Raw genomic sequence first — 19,773 nt, forward strand, 5'->3', positions numbered from 1 at the left:
TATAGCAGTATTTTATGTTACTAACTGTAATATGTTAAAAAATATTTGGAAATCTAGACTGAAGACAGCTGTTTGTTAAAAACCAGTAAAGATGCTGTTAGTGGCATTCGTATTATAGGTAAGGAACATTACGGCATGTGGAAATTACAGTAAAAAGTATTTCCAAAAGAGAAAAGCAGGCCTCTAAACATGTTTATGCTTTACTCCATCACAAATGTCAAAGTAGACTTACATTTTTATAAGAATGTGTCATTTCCATGAAGCACCGCTGGTCCTATATGCCTCCCATTTAAATATAAGGACATTACCATGAGAACGGCTTGACTGAAGCACTGAATAAATGTTGATTGACAGACACATGTGGTGGGAGGGTGACTGCTGATGAAAGGCGCTGGAGAAACTGCCTGTTCTGAATCACAAAACTCAGGTGGTTTTATTCTTGTCTGGGCACTTAACCCTCAGCTAATAACAAACTGACAGGTGAAACTCAGATGTGCGTCTGGATATACTCACTGAATCTGCACACGTCAAGGCTGACGGGCCCTGTGAGTACCCATTGATTCCCAATACAGCAAACCCGCCCCTTGGGTTCACCCTCATATCCAGAAAGACAGCCTTGATAGATCCATGGCATATTTTCTGATTCATTAGACGAGCATTTGGCATTAACCTCACCCTGGGAGAGGATTCCTGCAGCAGCTTTGATGTTAATCCATTCAGCCGCCTCACTCAGGCTCAGCAACACGCTGACACTGATGAAGAAATGATGAAACACTGATGCCTAGGAGAGATCCCTACTCTTTAGCCTATCGACAGGCAGACGAGACACCCATCGGCTTTTCACCGTCATCATATGTCATTTAGAGGCCTGATTATTGCTAATTGGTTTCCTATAAATCCTTGTTTTCTTGCTGAGGGTAACCTTTCTAAGTACATGAACATTCTGTGGCATTGGAAGGTTAGGGCCATCATATGCTTCAAACTTTTCAGAAGTCTGATGAAGTCAAACCCTGACTGACTGATATAGAAGGGTTATAAAGTCCTTAAAGACAAAATGAAACCAGCTAAAGCTACTAGTTCCTTTAACTTGAGTTTCTGTACCATAAACGATTTACTACACTGCTTTCCGAGTCAATGAAACTGTTACAGTGCTAGTAAAAATAAAAGCAGCAAAAACTCTTTGACAGACAACTGGTAGTCACATTTTTCCTTCGTTCTAAAAGTTAAAATGAACAACAAAACTTTTGGTTGGACTTTCAGAACTTAATATGTTTTGTTTCTGCTATGGAACTTGTTGATTGTGATGTGACACAAGGAAGTTTGCTATTGTATGCCAGAACTGCACTCTCCAAATCACCCTGGCTTCAGTGTTGGCAGATATTATTGACAACATGGTCTGTTACACGGATGGTTCTCTGGGGCTTTGTTTACTTTTTTAGGTTTCTGTTCTGAAACACACAGCCTCACAGTTGGATCCAATTTTGGTTAAAAAAGTAACAGTACCCCTTTAAATATTTACCATTTTGTCTCCTTCTAACTACTAACATGAACGTATTTTATGGGATCTGTGTGACATTTTGACACAAGGTAGTTAAAAATTGTGAAGATATGGAGGAAAACACATTTTACATATTGAATTTATTGTTAAATTCAATATGCAATTCGAAATCTTTTTGAGTTCTGTTCTTTTACAGAACCATTAATGAACATCAACATACTTTAAAGTTTGACATTGCTGAATGATGGTGATTCTACTTAAGGCAAGATATAAATTATTGACTTTATTTATAGGCACTAAGTCCTTCCCTTTGTGCTTGGAGGATTGTTTTTACTTGTAACAAAATTTTGAACTAAGCTGAGTCCGGTGAACTGAAAGTGAATTGGTGATGAGGATTCCAACTGAAAACGGCAACGTTATTTTTCATACTGCAGATGTTTTTGTCAGCTTGTAAAATTGTTTTATTTTATTTTTTTTAAGAGTCTGCATTGGTCTGAATCCCCAGCGGACGTGTCAGGGTTACTAACAACAAACCACGAGGCCAGCCAGTACTCCAGACTGTCTGAGAGGCAACAAGAATTACTGTAAAGAAGAGCAGAAACAGAAAGCATCCACACATCTTTCCTCCCTTTATCTCGTACAACACCCCCTTTTCCCCATTCTCTCAGGGAAGGAGATTCTTCCTTGAACATTTGGAAAGATCTGATGTCCTTTCATATCTGTTGGTCTGTAATGACCTGGCCTTCTTCCCTCCTCCTTCTCCTCCCATTCCATCCCCATCATTCATCACTGCTGGGACTCTTAATGAGAAACCTTTCCAGAGCTGAATCATAAGGACAGTCATTTAGATTCAATCGATACTTGGTGAAGACATTAGAGCGTGTGCTCCTTTTCCATTATGTAACTGAGAGCAATAAGGGACGCAGTCAGTGATTCATGTACACAGATAACTAAAGCAGAATGAGACTATAAAAGAAAGAGCCATTCGGCCCAGTAATGAAACATTAAAACATACACAAAAGGAAGATAATAAGATTTCACAAAGCATGGATCATAAAATGTGAGCTTTGCAAAGGAAGCACAACTGGTTTTCTTTGAATCTTCTGCAAAACCTAATCTCCCCCACGAATGGTGCACATTAATGACAAAACAAGCTTTAGAGGTAAAATCACTGTTTATGTTTGTGAACAGTCAATATGACATTACACTGTCACAGCTTCATCTCACTGATTCTTTCTGATTAAATTTATTGATTCAGCAAATCAAACACTAAAATCCTGCAGAGCGCACAGTCTGGAAATACGTGAAGAGCTGTAATCTCAACCTCTAGGAAGGCTGGCAGCTGTGCAAAACATATGAGTGTGAATAATATTCTTTTCTATAGAGTGGTGGACCAGTTTTAATATCTAAAAACTGGCCCAGATTTGGAGGGTAGCAATGCTTGCATCTAAGAGAAAATGCATTTCCATCTTTCGCTGGTATGTGTCTGCCAAAACTCCTGACCAGACACCCTGGTCAGCACTGCTGTGAAAGAAGTATTTTAAGTGGGAAAGAAAAGCTTTTTAAACAAACATATATGTGAAAAAGTAATTGGTGGGCCCACCCATGCCACCATCGCTGTTATGGAATTTTAATCCATTTTTCTTACTGGATTTCTATCAGTTCAGCCACGTTGGAGGGTTTTTTTAAGAATGAAAAGGCTGGTTCAGGTCAGTAACAGTTTCTTTTTTTGGTTTACATACACTTTGACTTGACCTCTCCAAGACCTTGTTGTTGTTTTTGAACCAATAATAATGGACTTCCTGTTGTGTTTTGGATCATCGCTCCAGTGAATAACTGCAGTACACTTGAAGTAAGATCAAGATTTGATGGCCAGATAAAATTTATCGTTCCATCAATCAGGGAAAGTCTACAACATCACACTACCACCAGCTTTGTTTCCTGTTGAATAACAATCTCAGATCTTTAATGACTCCTGCATGAGTTATTGATGCACTCGGAGTAATTTGGTAAAAACCAGACTCCTGAAAAGGTTCACCACAATTCCATGTTTTCTTAATTCATGGATAATTCTTCTCCCTGCTGATTCTTGACACCAAACCCTTACAAATGACCTTGCAACCCTTTCCAGACTGAAAGATGTCAATGTCTTTGCTCTTGAATTTCTTTAGATTGGGCTATGATGTGTTGCTTTCCAATATCCATTAGCCTACTTCATGCCATAAGACAAGTTGTGTTTAAGCAATTTATTGATTCAACAGGTCTCCCAGGCCTGGATGTGTCTATTGAATGTGGTTAATCACAGTTAAGTTGTGTTAACAAGGTAGAGGAAGGTAAGAAAGCATGTAGACAATTAACGGGAGGAAATAGCAGAAAGGGAAGACATTAATGAGGCAAATGCTTTTTTCAAAGCACTGTCAGTGTAAGCTTTCTCTGTTGGAACTTAACGATCAGATTGTACGATTTATAAAGTGTAATAAGTGTCAATTTTCACTTTAAAATCTGCAAATTTGCTGTGTGCTCAGCAGTTTGGTGTTTGAATTACCAGCAGGAAAAAAAAAAACTTTGTTTTTTCCATGAATTACAGAAGAACAGCTTGGAAGAAGGTTTTAAAGGTACTGATTCGAGAAAAACAACTGAAGTTCTAAACATTAGTTTATTCTGAGCAGTAGAAATTGGATACTTTACAAAAGCCTGATTGGTTTGGTTTCACTACAGTGAACAAAGTTGCATGAACTGCTTGTTCTCTGGCAAACCTTTTTGGGTCGGCTGTATCAATATTGACCCCACTGTGGACAGAGAAAGCTTCATCCTGGCACTCACTTTCCACAGTGTCCCAAAACGTCTCTGTTCCTTCTCCCTAATGTGCTAACACACAATTGCTCGCGCACACACAGCCACCCTATGACAGATTACGAGCAACAGATGCTGTGTAATGTTAATCTTACACTTTAAACCAGCAGTGGGAAAAAAAAAACTCAAAACCACTGCGACTACAAACTTTTAATGTCAATTTATTTAAATACTTTGCTGATGAATTGTTCTTTTTTTTTAACATTGAAGCATTACAACATGTCCACTTTTACTCACTTTTTCTGTGTAAATAATCTCAGTGCATCTGCTTTGTCAGATTATCAGTTAATCTGACTGATTAAAGCCAAAACAATTCAGATGGACTTAAAATAAAATGTCATAAACAGAATCAGAAGATTTCAACTCTAATCTGTAAAATCACTTTGCCAATGTAAATTTTTTATAACTGTGGCATTTTTATGCAGTACACATGAGTCATCAGGCGAACTTGAATTACTCATGATGCAACATGTTATTTATAGTTTTCAATATTAACCACACTCTGACTTTTCCCATTTAAAAATCCAATCTAGGCTTGCAGCTCCCTGATGGAACATCAGACTTCACTCAGCAAAGGAACAAATGAGTGTTCTCTTCTCGATTTGACCACATGCTTCACACACTTCAGCCTTCTGCGGGTTTATAGGTTGCCTTTTAAATCTCCCCTCTGTGGTCTCGGCTCTCTGCGGGCCTTCAAATAAATGGACTGCCTCTCTCAGAAACAATGAGAATTTCTGTGGCCCTGACAAAGATCAATCTTGGCCGCGAGCGCTGGAAGCAGCCGAGTGCAGCGGGGTTTCTGGCCTCTTATACAGACAAATAAATCCACTGAACTGTCACTCACAGTTTTCCTGCAGTAAAGCTGTCTTTTCACTCAATATTTGAGCAGTTAATGTTCTGTTTAAAGGATATAAATCTGCTTTATTACAACTTCAATCTCGTCTCTGTTGTTCTGTCAGTAATAAAGACATTTCCATTGATAGAAGTACTGATCGTTCAGAGAAAGTTGAAATTAAAACAAATCGGATGGATAACTCAATGCAAAAAAACAAACCCCAAAAAATGTTTTACAGAGGACGAACTTTGGACTTTTGTCATATAAACACTTGAACTGCAGAGATCCATAACTTTTCACAAATCCATTTTTTTTTTTTAAGTTTGGATGTCCATACTTATAATTTCTCCTCATAACACCAGAGCTACCACAAACTAAACACTAGGTAGCATCTGGTAATGAAAAGCTTAACAAGTAGAGATTTGACTTTATGCACTTTAACACATAAAGCCAAACTATTATGAATTTAAAATTAAAAAGTTTTTTTTTGTTTGTTTGTTTTGTTTTGTTTTTTCCCTGCATTTTTGGTCTTTTTCTGAATAATATTGCATTTAACAAGCACACTGAGTACTAGAAATAATTTTCTGGGCTCATAACCTCACATTTAATGAACACAATTCAATATTCTTCCAGAATTTAGATGTATTTTTAAGCAGAGCAGATGGTTGAAGCCCATGTGTGAAAAGCATCCTGTCACAGAGGATTTATCCCCTCCATAATGTTTTTTTATATATATAATTTGGCTTGATTAATAAGATATTTCATTGGTTAATGTCTTTCAAAAGACAGATACATTGCAGTAAAAACAAGCAAATGCAACATAAAACATAATAATGTAGAGGGTCTAAGGCAGTTCGCCCATTCACTAATTAATCCCTGTATTTTATGCAAACTCTGCAATTTCAAGTATTTTCTCTCTCATACCTCTAAACCAACAATTGTATTCCTTCATGCTTAAACTATTGCATTTATATTTCTTTTTTTTTACTAGTTAAGTATTTTCATGATTCATGTTGACAATTAATCTGAAATATTATCATATCATATATGTAGGCCTGTCGCAATAACAACTTTTACTGGATGATAAATTGTCTCAGAAGTTATTGCGATAAATGACAGTATTGTTGCTTTGAGACAATTTTCAAACATTGTAATTGTAAAGGCATAATAATGCAAGAATATATTCTCAAAGATTAACAAACCTTAAATTTTAGTGAACATTTAACACTGGAACTGAAAGACATTTTAAACATCCAGAAAAAACGACAGAAAAATATGATATGTGATATAATCACATTTCAGTTTAGCAGACAAATTTAGCATGATTCTTTGCATCGGGGTCATCAATGTAAGTACAAAACATCCTTCTGGCAGGTACAAATTGATCTATGGGTAACTAGAAAGAGTGGCAGTTCTACAAACTGATCAGAATGTATGAGAAAAAGAAAGAAACAGACTTATAGATTCCCAAAGAAAAAGATGTCCAAGGGTATTTTAAACTGTCTAAATCTGACTTTAACCAAACCATAACAAGCCACAGAAAAGTCTTTTTTTTTTCTTCTTTTTTTGGTTTTAAACAACCACATAAAAAGTCAGCACCTGCTACAGCAGGAATTTCAAGTATCACAGCATTTATCGCCGAGTAAAAAACTCAGGACTTCAAAAGATTTATTGGTAACTTTAGGGCTTTCATTTTAAAACTGATACCCCGTTTCACCTCCGTTAATTTCCAACTATATGTACAGCTTTTGCCTACAGTGGCTTCTTCTCTGGAAAATTAGAGTCCTCTCACAGAACAAACAAGGACTCTGCCTCTCATGATACAGCAAACCGTTTTCTCCAGCTGTATTTAATTGCTGCTCATTTGCCCAACCACCTGGATTCAGTCACATATAAACTTTGAGCAAAATGTAATCTCCGATCGGCGAAGACAGTGATTACCACAGTCAGTATTCCTGATGGAGATTTAATTGTCTTCCCGAAAACAGGGATTTTATTTGTGAGATAAACCTAAAGGTTTAAACATGTTGTCAGTGCTCTGAATGTATGTGTTAAAGTTTATATTTCTGCGTATGCACAGGATTATCTGTCACTTTATTCATAAAAAGAAATAGCAGTTTACAAAAAGTACATAGAAAACATTATTCTCGTTGATTAATGCCAGCTTACAGAGCACTGACATTTAAAAAGGTGTTGAAAACAGTGATTTCATTGGCTGTTTTCTCAAACTGCAGGCATCAACTGTCTTCGGTTTGGTTTTATGAAGATGAACGCTCCTGAACGCCATGTTGAAATGAATATTAAAGCAAGAAAGCGACTCTAATTTGCTGTTATTAACAGGGAATTTGGAAGAGTGGAACGGAGAGCAGCGGAAACACTGCAGTATTTACACTTCATTACTGTCAAAATGTGTCTGCACTGCTGTCTCAAACAATTACTATGACAAGCTTCAAACGATGAAACAAGGTCTGCAGAGATTAACAAAACTTTTAAGCTTGAGCCTCATGCAGGATTAACTTGTAGTCGTCAAAATAACACCTAAATAAACAGCAGAAATGCAAATGATACGGCTCTGAACACTCCAAACAGAAAAACAAGTTTCCCCAGAGGACGGCAAGTCCAATCGGTCAAAAAAAAAGCAGATAATAACAGAGGCATCACTCATGGTAATTTCATTAAATTATGGAGAATTATTAGTTTAATTTAAAGTAAATCCAGTATTCATGTAAATGTATATTTTGCATAATGAACTTGCTAGATTGTGAACCTGTGTTCCACAGTCAATGTGTGATTTTCATTGCCAAAACACAGAATTTCCATTGCTCTTTTCAAATTAAAATTGGATTTGATGGGACACTATGTCAGTAGTCATAGATTTGTGGGACAAAAAGCATCAGGTGGGGTTTGCTCCAACCGTGTTGCCACCGTCGGCTGTTTGCTGAAATACATCAAACGCTCCTGTTGTTTGAAATAAAGTCAACTTTTGCTCGGGTTGTTGCAGATTTTTTCAGATGTGTCATTTGTCACCACCTGTTAGGCACTACACTGGTAATATGGCCATTTCTGAATGCCACATGGAAACAAATCCACTAGGTTCTGCAAACTTGGTGTGTGAAGATGACACATCTGTTACAATCACTGATCTCTAGGGGTTTCCTCCTCTTCTATTTCATGTCTACCACAGGTGAGATGTGCCAGCCACTGCAAGAGCTTACTTTCAAAGTGCCGAGTCTCTTTTACCAGAGCCTTGATCTGCAGTCATCCTGTCTGTTGTGTACACTTTTGCAGCCTATTGTGAATAGTTCTGTGTGAGCAATTTAAAGCAGATATTCCAAAAGAGAAGTTTATTTTATTATTATTCACAGCACTGGTAGGGGTTCTCTGCCATTTTTGTTCCAGTCCCTTTTTCTCAGTTTTGTGGATAACCACTGAGCTCAGTTTTTGTATTTTTCTTTTTACCTCTATTTACTGGTATTTCATTTCAAAGTTGGAAGAGGGACTTTTGCTTATTTTGGCCTTGGAGTACCTGAAGCTTAAAACTTCCCTGTGTTGATTCTTTTTTTCTCCTGTATTTGATTTTTGCCTGAAATATAAACTTTTATTTCAACCGTTGAGTGGTAAATAGCTTTTATTTAGATAATTTCAGCAACTCTCATAAGCAATATCTACTGACTTTCAGAGTGTTTTAGATGTAAATGAACATCCAGTACATCCAGATTTCTCAATTTTGTGCAGGAGTCGGCTAAAACAGTTTTGCTTCAAACTGATTACGCTCAAAGGTTACAAAAGCATGTAGGAAGACTTAATTTCTTTAAAGTGTTTGCATGGTGGAAGTTTGCTAGAAAACAAAATGGTGACAAGATCTAAACGATTTGTAATCGACCCAGCTGCAGAACGTAAAGTTGGCAACTGCTTTTACGGTTGAATGAGCGTTAGATATTTTTCTAAGAACTCTGAACTGCATTTATGTCTCCCTTGTTCAAAATCTAAAATATTTGAGAAGATTTAACTTTAGCTGAGACATTTCAGAGTGAACAGATTTATTAAAATTAATCCCAAACTGCATTAAAGTGCAATTTCGGATTCTATTTTATGATTAATTTGGTAAATAATTATCCAACCACTTGAAGGCACTCAAAACTCTTTTCTCTCTCTCTAGAAGGATAGTTCAACTTTAAATATGGGGAAATCTACAATGAGACAGTGACATCAAAGCACAGTAGATTACTGTGAATTCATCCCAGTGCAAAAAACACTATTCAGAACAGAGATGCATCAAAAGCAAAACATACTTCAAAGATGTGAGAGGACATCATTTTACTGACCATGTTTATAACCAACTGACATGGTTTTCAGCATCTAAAGTTCGCTAAATACTGTCTGAGGAAGCTGTAGCCAAAATGTGGAAATGTTCAACATAGGAAATGATTGCAAGAACGTTAGAGTTGTGAAGTTAAAGTTTGCCTTTAGTAATTACTTCAAGTGAACGTATTGCACCACACCTAAGGTGTCCATGTTTTGTTATATTAAATTAGTCTATATAAGTACATGTGTATGGTAAACTTCTTGTCAGTAAATTGGCTTTCATAGAGTTAAGAATAAATCATATATTTTATATAATTTGCTTGGACCAGTGGGGTTTGTAATCAAAAGAAAAAAACAACGGTAACACTTTATTTGAAGAGGGTTGAATAAGACTGTCATGACACCGTCATAAACATGACATAACTCCTGTCATGAACATCAATAAGCCTTCATGAATATTTATGACTGTTGTCATAAAGCGTCATTCGGTAAATTATGACACTTTTAATACAAAGTTGACATTATTCAAAATGTCTGTTATGACAACTTGACATTAACCAGGAAATCATTACTGTTTAAACTTTACCTTTAATAACAAAGTTACCTAATTTTTAAAGTGCAATCAGTATACTTTTTATAACAAATTTATGTCAGTAATGATAAACAATTTAAGAATTATATACATATTTCCCATATAGGTAGCAGACATAGGAACATAAAAAACAGAGTGACATCAGTATCTTACAGTTATGGAGGTTTAGTTGTTAATGAGCCCAAAATAATCCCTGTTGTTCTTAGAAAATGGTGGGTGGAAACTGTATTGACAAAGGAGCCTCCACATATTAACCACTTCAGGAAGACTTTAAAGATATTCAAACCCTCACCTCATCAATGCTATTGTAATCAGGACTTCAGAAGACCGTCACAGATAAAGTGTCAGCATCGCTTCCTGCACTAAGCCGGATTCCTAGGACCGTTATGATTCTCACTTTGATTATCTGGAGTGAACCTCGCTCTGGTTCATCACGGGCCCAAACTGCTGAGGATTCCTTAATGTGACGCCCAGCAAATTGATAACTCTAATCTTGCTGGAAGGAGAATCCTATTAACTGAGCCGTGCCCTCTCTCATGGGACCATTCCCTCTTTATGCTTTGATCATTTCAGATGGAGCTTTTAAACTGAACCGGGGCAGGGAGGGAGGGAACGTTCTGTGCACAATCTAAAATATATTACAGTTTCATTACCAAGATACATTCAAGGTAAAAGGAAAGTACTGACTCTTTCAATTCCGAAGGTTTTACAGTTCTTTCGCAATTTATAAAGATCAGTGGTAAGTTACATTTTCTTTTAGTCTATGGAATATTCTTTAGGCCTCAAATCTGTGTGAATTACAATTTTACATCACTGTGGGAGTGTTTAGGCGACTGATCGACTTAACCACATTTACATGTGTTCTGATGTTCCTCATGTAAGAAAATCTGTAGAATATTATCTGAGGAAAACTTTGTGTCAAAAAGTATATGTCGGGGTGCTGTGGTGGTGCAGGGGCAAAGCACAACCCACGTATTGAGGCCTTGGTCCTCATGGCGGTGGTCGCAGGTTCGATTCCCGGCCTGGTGACATGTGTTGCATGTCTTCCCCCTCTCATTGCCCTCTTCCCTGTCAAACTACTTTCAAATAAAGGCCACTAGAGCCAACAAAACCTTAAAAAAAAGTATATGTCAAGCACTTGACAACTAAAAAGGTACATTGTGAAATTATAACCTGACCTCCATCTTCTAACAATTACGCTAGAGTGGATCGCAGAGCCAACAGCTAAAGCAGAGATGTTTACATCTCATTTTAAATGTATATAAACTTATTAACATGCCAGGCTTTAATGTAAAGCAAATAAAAAAAAAAAATTTTTTTTTTCATTTTGAAATATCTGTGTTCATCTTTAGCTCTCTATCAGATTCAAGTCACGATTCCACCATTACGCCACTAAAATGCTTCCATACAAAAGTACCATCTTACTTTTAACAAAAATCTTCCAGGGGTAAGATAATGTAAATCCTCTGAAGTAATGCTTGGGGGATTCAGTTTCATCAATCGGTCTCAAGTTTATGCCTGCTGTCACAACAGGGAATCTGATCACTATAAACAGGGTCAGGAGTACTCCAGACGTCCAGGGCTGCTATATTTCAAGTTCTAGATGTAGGCGTTTGGCAGCATGTCATAACTGAATTATGTGATATGACCACAAATGCAATCATGCTGTTATGTTTTTCACCTTCGCTGATTTTACGTTTTTGATCAGTTGTGCAAAACCATGTCACATTCTAGATGAAAAATATTTAGATTTTTGTTTGATTTTTTTTTAAATCATGCTCCCACTTTCCTACATCATAAAAATAAAAATGTGGCATTTTGACTTACTGGTAGACTTTTGAGAACCGCTCTACCTTCTCCACATCATATTGCTGGTGATGGACTTGGAGAAAAACAATAATCCCCTTAGCTGGTCCTCTGTCTTCTGCAAAAAAAAAAAAAATTGGCCCAATGGAAACGTAACCATACAAAAAAACAAAAAAACACGACCCTCAACCATAATCCTTTAATGCAGAGAAGGCGGGCAAACCCTGACCTCCTCCTGAATTGCTGAGCTACATAGTGGTTTCCTGAAGGTTAACCCTGCTGTTTGCAGCTTGTCTGCGAGTTCAGCAGCTTGTTTTTCACATTTAAATTTTTAATACATTACACATAGGTCATGACTGTAGGTAAGAAAAGAAACAGCTCGTCAGCGTTCAGTAACAGTTTGTATTATAATCTCAATTTCACCTTGTCCACCTTGTGACGGAAGAGCCGTCACGACCTGGGACGGTCCTACAGTAAAGGTACGAGCCGACATGCAAGCGGTACGGCGCACATGCGGCATATCTTACCTTTTGGTTTCAGCACAAACTGGCGCGTTTCCTCGTGGACGCACACGCGGAGTTCCTGTCTCAGTTGTCATATTCATCCTAGCTTGTGATTTTCAGCGTCAAACATTTTCCCGGTTCAGATGTTCAAACAAAGCTGTTTCCGGATTAAAGCGCACCGGGAGGGAGACGCGTGATGACGTAATGACGTCATGCTAATTGAGCGTTTTCTCTTAAATTGAGTATTGTATTTTTGGTCACAGGCTTCTTTTTTTCAGTGTTATGATTACTTTATTTATTTTGTATACATTGATAAGAATTTACTTTAATTAGAAGTAATTGTTTTCCTTTGTTTTGTTTTTTTTTATTGTTGTTTTTTGTTGTTGTCTTGTTTTCAATTGTTGTGGGTGGAGCCTGTGGCAATAAAACTTTTTTCACCTGAAGATAAGCACAGTAAACACCATCTAAACTAAACGGCATTAACGGCCAACAGGGATGATTGTCCTATCATTTTTTTTTTTTTTTTTTTTTTTGTCCAAGTCATAACAGAGCCCTGACACACGCCCTTTTTTATCTGGAAAACATGGCTTCAGACCCTGAGGTGCCAGTCTTCATCATAGTCAATTCAAACATATCTTGAAACCACTTGGTTTCTGCTCAGGGTTTCTGCTCAATGAACAACCCTGGAGGGCAGGGCTGCACCATGTGTTTTTTAAAAAAATAAGTGAAATCCAAAGCCTTGAATCGAAAGTCCTTTAAGTTGAAACTCCTTGCAGAAAAATTGAGGACAAAATCTTTTAAAAGGGACAAGCCATGGATGACTCAAAGAATCTCTAGAAACAAGTCTTTCTTTCTTTGAATTGCAAAAGCTATGAGCTCTTTGTCATGATGTACAGACACCAAGTGAGATTTAGTTCAGGGTCCATAACCTCATTCTATCTTCTCTATCATATAATTTTTATTACAAGAAACTTCAGAGCAAACTAAAATGTAGAAAAATCTGTATTCTGCTTTCACATCATTCACTCACAATGGTTCTTTTTGCTGCACAAAGTTGCTCTTCGGAGAAACCAAAATGTTATCAAACCTGTCCAAAAACTTTTTCATACGAGTTGAAAAAAAATATACTGGCATTTTCACAAGAAGCAGAAATTCAAAGTTCGGGAAGAAGCCAAAAATTTCCTTGGATACTGTTTTCTGATGTGATGTCCTGCTGGGATGTGGACACGCTGCAGGTCCCGCAGCATGTTGTGACAGAGTCGGCCAACTGTCAGATAACAAGATTAGTTGCATTTGTCGAAATCTAATACACAATCAATACTTCTATAGGAATCAGAGCACTGAAATGACCTTAGGTCGACTTGCCTTAAGAGCAACAATCAAGACATTTATCAAAATGGATTTTCTGCACAAATCTCAATACAATTAGGAAGAAAAAGCAGCCCATCTAATCACAGGAGTAGACTGATCTTTGAATGCTAAATTTACAGACTAATAAATTTCCACGGATGGTACTACATAATCTACATTTCCACACAGAGTATCTCCTGTCTCAGTGATGTTATAATAGTTATGATATTCCGACGCATGCATCAGACCTGTAACAGGCAAAGCTCTGTTCCTAAAGTAGAAAAATGAGTCTTTTATTGAACGGGCAGCAGCAGCTTCTCCCACTTTATCATGGCTGACAGCTTGTCGCCGCTTCATGATAAAGGATCAGCCAGCTCATGCAGCCTCGCCGTGTTACCACTGACCTCCATGTTCCTCGGCCGCCTTTGCTGAGGCAGCCTGCCACACCAGCCCTAGACAAATGGAGGCGTCCTGCAGGTCATCGACGGACAAGGTGGAAGCAGAGCACTACGAGGAGAAAGAAGTATTTAAGACACTGGCAAACTTTAAATAACAATTCAGGCACCACAATAAAAATAAATTGTGTTCCTACAGTTTCAGTTTCTCTTCACAGGCTCTCTGTTACTTCCCAAATAGAATTTAAAATGAGTTTTCTTGCCTTTAATGTCCTGAATGACCATGTTCCATATTGTATTAACCATATATGTTTTTTCTCTATTTTGCCACATTGATTTTTGATTTCAGACCACAGGACTTGTGGTTCCCAGGTTGAGTGAGAGGGGAAAAAAAAGATTATGTTTATGAGACTTAGCTTTCAGTGGAAGATTTCAGTTGTCTAGAAAGAGATGATTCACTAAGAAAACATTTAATTTAAAATGCATTTGATACTGTAGCTTCACAATTTGATCACCAAATAAAACAGGCTGCTGCTGACATTTAGAGCATATAAAGGAAATAAGTTCTGTTTATTAATATAATACTGAATAGTACTGTACCTGCACATGATGCATCAGAACACTGAGTTGCTCACCAATTATCCTGAGATACATTCACTCTTAAAACTTAAAGCTCATCAAAAGTGACACAAACTTCAAAAACTGCAGGACTTGATGTTCCACAAAATCCCTCTGCTATTCTCAGCTGTAGACCCACCGGTGTTTTTCCACCACAGGAAAAGTTTTAGTAAAATGTTCAGCAAAGACAACTTATTGGATGTTATACAGTCATTTCCCAACAATTTGAAGGTCAGTTTTCTGTTAAAACAAAAAAAAAAATCACAAGTTGAACTCATTTAAGAAAACTACCAAAGATCAGACTTTGTAAGGAAACAAAGCTAAGAACTTCATGTCTATGCGCCTTAGCATCTTTAATGCATGTTAAAAGTTCAGGTCAGGTTCAGAAAGAGACTGAACAGGTATTGCTTTTTTGAATTCTTCTTAAATTAATCCACTATTTGACCATAATGCAGAGCACAGTGTTAGAGAAAAACCCAACAACATGTCAGCATAACACCTCAAATCTGTATTCTATAGCTGATTAAATTTGGGCCGGTTCCACAACCACAGGACTTGGGAAGTTTGCCATTTTTAAATCAAACACAAACTCCTCTGTTTTATAATCAGATGTGAGGGCATCTGTCCAACATGTGAAGCTTGGTCCAAACCGCTTAATCCAAATTTATGACGGCTTTACAAGCTCTTGAATCATGTGGGGTGCTTAGAGTTTTCAATCAGTGTAGTTAGATTGTTTGTGCTATTGTCAATTCACGCTTGGGTGTTAAAAAAAAAGAAAAAAAAGAATGCTCTTTCATGACAAAGATTATTCTTTTTTTTTTGCATACAAATTTCCCTGTTTTTTGGTTGGTTGCTCAGCTCAGGTTTCTGAGGCTGGAGGCGTAAAAACACTACCCTGCAGGAGTTTCTGCACCCCCTGCTGTTTGATGCTTCTGATTTGTTTTATTTACTTGACATTTTGAGTTCTTAACAAAGGTTTGACAGGCTTTACGGTGGGTCACTGAGCACACACTGTTGTGGAAGAAATCTGACTTTTTCATCCTGATAGCTGAGTTCTTGTTTATTATGCGACTGTCAGAATGAAGGCATGTAAAACTCCCTGTGCTGCTGAGCATGAGGACCGAATGAGTCAGGAATTCAACCGTTGGCTCAAACTGACTCCACTTCCAGTCTTTTTTACTCAGGTTGAAAGAGCAGCGGTTTACATTCAACTGATTTACACTGCACATGCAGCTACATCCTGCTACAGTCATAAGACAAATACCTCTTCACAAACAAACATATTAATGAGGAGATGTAAAAGCTGATCCTGTTTGTGCTTCATCTCTTATTAATCCGATGGATTCGGGGATGTTTCTGACAGCTTGTTTTGGTGAGCTGAGTTTTATTCCTCGCGTGTTGTATAATTTCTTTCAGATTTACAACCCTGGGTGGAATTAAAACAAAGTTATGTGATTAATTTATCTTGTAGCATACCTTTCCATAGAAAATAATTGTTCTAATTCAGCTCAAGCACATACTTCAAGAATAATAGCTTCTTTATCTTTGTGAGGCTCGTTCAGCTGACCTGCCGCGCACGAACTCTGTGGGCAATTAATTAATTAGAAGTGTACGAGTTTAACACGGAGCTCATTTTATCTATAATTAGAAGTCCTTTTCCGGAAACATCCACCGAGTCCGACAGACACATCCGTTCCTCTTTGTTGTCAGTAAGTGACAAAGATAAAAAAGACGGGAACAGGATGTGGAGAGCCTTTCAGCAGAGGATGTAACAGTCACTAAATTATGATGACTTATTTGGGTTCATGTCATTTCATCATTTAGAGTTGAATTAGTTTCAGGTTGCTTTTGGCTGCTCTCTCATGTTCATGCTTCATCACTGACAGAACTGGAAGATGCCAGCCATCTGTTAGAGACTAACGATCTATACACTTTGCTTTGGTGCTATAGATGTTTGATTCTGCATTGCGACAGATTCCAACTGGATTTTGGTCCTGACTTGGACTGGTCCCTTTTAAAACATGAATGAAAATCATATCAGCCTGATCCCATCCCAACTTTGCAAGCTGAACTTTGTATCTGAGTTTAAACATGCTTTCTGCTGGCTCCACTGGCAGTGAAGGTCTTTCACATCGGATCCCGCTGCAAGGAAACAGAACGCTAATAACGCGGTAGCATTTCAGGACAGAAGAAACCGCAGACCATTTATAACCTCGAGGTTACTGCGTTTCTGTGAGCTGCATAGTTTGAGTTGAATCAGATTCCTGTTAATATTTACATGTGCAGGAGGACATAGATGTGTGAAAAGCCGCTGAAGGCTGCAGCCGCAATAAATCATGATAAAGATATCTGTCTTGCATGACTCCCTTTGTTTGCCATTTGAGGTGAAAGTGTCAAGATCATTTCAGTTTGAGTCCCTGCCCTTGGAGAACATAGCAGCATTCAATAAATTATAGCAATGTTTCTTTGTTCTTATTCATAAATCTTGAGAGCTTTCCATGTGTGTATATATAGTCCCTCAGCTTTGACACATTTTAATAAGCCACAGTAGCCTGGGAGCGAGTGACCTCTTCTTTGCTTTGTCCACATCTTGTAGCTAATTCCTTTGCGGTGGTGGGTGGAGAGGAAAAGGTCACCGGCACCTCGCTAACGGCCATCCAGCTTCTCTCTAGACGCCTTTGTGCTGACGTGCCGCATGTGTGCAACTTCCTGCTGCTTTGTTCTCAGAGGAAAGGCCTCCTGTTGGGTCAGTGGAACCAAAGAAAGTCTGCTGAGGCAAAAAAAGATTTAAAAAAATACTTTGCTACTAAGATGTTGCATGGCTTATTTCCACGAGGGTCTCCCTGCTGAATAAAGCTCATGAAAAAAAGTTCATATTCTATTTAAGCTCTTTTAATAATCCATCCAGTCATTGTCTTCTGCTTATTTAAGATTGGAGCAAGAAGGAAAAAGAAACCCAGACATTTCTGGCTCCGTCTGGAGGGCCTCAAGGGTTTCCTGCACAAAAAAAAAGTGTCTGTCTCTTTCCCTGGATCTTTTATGAATAAAAAGTATGTTTGGAACTGGCTGCACAGTGATGTTGTTGGAAGCAATGTTGCCTTGCAGCAAGAAGGTCCTGGGTTCGAATCCCAGCCAAGGGTCTTTCTGTGTGGAGTTTGCATCTTCTCCCTGTGCATGGCCGAATTTTCTTCACTTACTGGTGAGCAATATATAAAAGGAACATGTGCTTAAATATTTTCTAATTAATCAAATCAAAGGTGATGCGCCCAGGTGAAGGGGGTTTCTTTAAACTGGGCTAGCTTGATTGCCAGTTGCTCACTCACAGCGTTCCCCGCCTCCAGGGAGAGGTTTGCGCATTGCTTTCTTTTGCAGATGGGTAAGCATCTTCTGTTCTGAATGCTGAAGGACTTGGCCACCTGTTTGGGCTTCTGGGACAGTGCAGTGCATTGCATTCATTACTCATTGAGAAAGTAAGAAGGTTGAAGGCTTTTATATCTCCAAAGTTTACCATGTCACCAGAAGAAGTCACCAGATTTGTTATCAGTCATGATTTTTCTGACAAAATCTAACTCCCAGGTTACCACAGACCTGAGCAACACCTTTATTACTGCAGATTAAGCCACAGTCTGTTACACGGAAGAAGCATTTCATCATTTTTTTGTTGAGAATTCTCTTCTTTTTTTTTTCTTTAACGAAGCTACTTGTGCATGTAATTAGCACCTGCCGGGAGAGATGTCCAATCATCTAAAAACGAAGAGTAAATTCCTCTAAAAGAGCTGGATTTCATTAAAACTTCACTGCCATCCAGGAAAACCTTCTTCACACACTGTTCCTGCAGCCGGAGCGGTAATCAATAATCCTGCCTCCTCTAATCTCACAGTTAATGTTGATCCTGATGAGAAGGAGGAGGAAACATTAGCTCCTCAATGAGCACTTTGAGCAGATTAATGAGTGTACATTAGTCCAGGACTGCCTTAGTTATTAATTCAGAGATGATGTGTAAAACCAACTATTTACTACAGAATGTGAGCTCACATTTAGACCTGTGCACCGAGTCATTTGGGAACTCTTACATGAAACCAGACATACTCTGAACATTCGTTCCCTCACTCAAAACTTGATTGAAAGAGTTCAAGTCAGGATAGTTATACTTCTGAGTTAAACAGGATTCAAAATAGGCAAAAAAGTTTCTGGTAAACGTTGGTTGTCTCTGGTGAAGGCAGAAGATTTCCTCCAAAAATTAGGCTAATACAAAAACATAAACGAATGTTATCTAAAAATGTTAATGTGTGATTATCACCACTGTGTTTTTAATACTGTGGAATAGAATAGAATAGAATAGAATAGAATAGAATAGAATAGAATAGAATAGAATAGAAATGTCTTTATTGTCCCACAGTGGAGAAACTCAAGCACATTTATGTTAACATATAAACAATACTCTCCTCCTCAGTGCCTAAAGAGAAATTATGCTGGTTTCACATCTGTCCATCAGACCTTCCAGTTTGGTTACCATAGTGACAATAAGTGCTGGTTTATATAAATAGTATTTCTATGAATTTTGCTGATATTCATAGATATCAGCAAAAGATCGCATTTCAGTCTGTTAAAAATAATGTCATAAATCAAGAGACCTTGAATATTAACTAAATGTTGTCTCAACATAGCATTATATTCAACATAATGTATTTTAGTAAATTTACATTTACTTTATTAGTGTGTTTGTACTTTATAAGTGCCCCATACATTTAATCAAAACATCCCTTCAGAGGTTCCCAATAAGGCGCCTGTAAAATATTCCTTTTGGTAGCTGGTAAGTACCCATATGTAGCCTTTAGTCACTTTAAAAAAGTACTGCTATGTATTTACCTCATAGGATCCCTGAAAGTAACCTGAAAGTATCACATATTCCACCAGTACTTCTGTAATATCCTTTAATTTCTCCCATGAAATCCTTCAGGTTCTTAAGTTCCTTAGAAACAGATTTTCCAGTTTGCTCCGATACTCTGTCCTATGAA

At 37.7% G+C, this 19,773-nt stretch overlaps 1 long non-coding RNA gene across 2 annotated transcripts in view; it reads right to left on the reverse strand.

Moving 5' to 3' along the window:
* LOC107836377 (uncharacterized) overlaps positions 1 to 12,620 on the reverse strand; it is a 48,697-nt gene extending 36,077 nt beyond the window's left edge. Inside the window, exons 1-2 of one of the 2 annotated variants that reach the window (XR_001662260.1) lie at positions 12,417 to 12,620; positions 11,911 to 12,007 (exon numbers count right to left, since the gene is read on the reverse strand). This is a non-coding gene — a long non-coding RNA (uncharacterized LOC107836377). The remainder of the gene's footprint in view (positions 1 to 11,910; positions 12,008 to 12,416) is intronic. The other variant, XR_001662259.1, reaches the window with a different exon arrangement.
* Positions 12,621 to 19,773: the final 7,153 nt, after the last annotated feature.

The sequence above is a fragment of the Poecilia formosa genome, unplaced genomic scaffold (assembly GCF_000485575.1).
Source record: "Poecilia formosa unplaced genomic scaffold, Poecilia_formosa-5.1.2 Scaffold54, whole genome shotgun sequence".
Lineage (NCBI taxonomy): Eukaryota > Metazoa > Chordata > Actinopteri > Cyprinodontiformes > Poeciliidae > Poecilia > Poecilia formosa.